Source organism: Suricata suricatta, chromosome 3 (assembly GCF_006229205.1).
Source record: "Suricata suricatta isolate VVHF042 chromosome 3, meerkat_22Aug2017_6uvM2_HiC, whole genome shotgun sequence".
In the NCBI taxonomy this organism is placed as follows: Eukaryota; Metazoa; Chordata; class Mammalia; order Carnivora; family Herpestidae; genus Suricata; species Suricata suricatta.
The window spans coordinates 962504-963886 of record NC_043702.1 but is presented as its reverse complement, the minus strand read 5'-3'; the positions used below and the strand labels follow the sequence as shown (position 1 = coordinate 963886).

The 1383-nt window shown below is 64.6% G+C and overlaps 1 protein-coding gene across 1 annotated transcript in view; it reads right to left on the bottom strand.

Moving 5' to 3' along the window:
• ANKMY1 (ankyrin repeat and MYND domain containing 1) overlaps positions 1–1383 on the bottom strand; it is a 39366-nt gene that overhangs the window by 27472 nt on the left and 10511 nt on the right. The window lies entirely within an intron of this gene.

Genomic DNA, 1383 nt, shown 5'->3' with positions numbered 1-1383 from the left:
GGGGCCGGTGCTCAGGGCTGAGAGTGGCCTGCAGGCCTCCAGCACTTCGCCAAACCCTGGAGAGGGAAGCACACACTCAGAGGCCTCACGCCGCAGCCGGAGCCACAGGGCAGCCACCAGCCACACGTGGCAACTCAGCGTCCACCGTGAGGACGTCCCACACTGGCCTGTGCGCGGTACTGATGACACGCGGAAATGACAAACTATGGAGACGCTGGCTAAACAAGATACATCATCGAGGTTAACTTCACCTGTTCCACCTCTCTACTGGGTTCCCAGAGGCACCAGACGACTCTCACCACTGGCAGCGTGGCTCATGCCACAGCCCGGCCCACGGAGGCCGCCCACACGCCCCACCCACAGCATCGCGTGGCCAGGGGTGCAGATCCTGGGCCCCGCCCCGGACCCGGGAGGCAGAAACCCTGGCCGCTGGGGCCCCACCCCCTGTGGCCCACATCTGTAAAGGGCCAGATGGTCGATGGAGGTGGCTCTGGGGGCCACGGCCCTCGGCCAGGACTGGGGCACAGGGTGCGGGCAGCAGAGGGGCGCTGCCCACCCGGAGGCCCCCGGGAGAGGCGGGCAGCTGGCCTTGGGCTGGACGAGCGTGGCTTCTGACCACGTGCGGCGTGGGGGCTGGTCTGGGTCCGGACTCCCTCGCCTCCCGTCTCAGAGGACGCTTACGCGAGAACCAGGGGAAACTGCCTGGAGGGGACCCCTCGGGACTGAGAAGTTTTCAGGTGACATGCCAGGGTCTGGGGCGTGTCAGGGGGGACAGAGAAGACCGTGTCTTCAGCCCATGTCTCTGGCCGAGGCGAGCTGATGTGAAATCCACGCTAAGATGCGTGCAGCCGGGGTCTTGGTGGGCATGCGGACGCGGTGCGAGAGCCCCACACTGGCGGCCACCTGGTCTCGGTGACCGGCCCCCAGAAGCTCACTTGTTTTGTGTATATGTGATGTTTTCAGAATAAGGACTTTCAAAGGAAAGTAGGGGAGCCGTTTTTTCCAGTGTTTTAGGCATGCAAATAAAACACTTTCTGGGTCTCTTGCTGCCGTCACCAACAATGACTGAGGCTTCCCCTATGGCCAGCGTCCTCACCGCCCCCCCGAGATGCTCTGGGCTTAGAGAGGCTGTGGGGACAAAGCCAGCCCCTGGCCCCAGTCCTTAGGATCCTATGATCACCTTGAAACTGAGAACTGGTCATTACCGTGACTTAACAACTCCTGGCCGTGAAGGAGAGGGTGCTCACAAATCACACGTTAACGGACGGGGGCTCCTGCGGGGACCCCGCGCCCCTCCGCCCAGGGCCCCCCGCCTCCCGCCCACGGGACCACCCAGGGCAGCGGGGCCTCGGGCGGGCTCCCCGCGAGCACCTGCCCACCGCG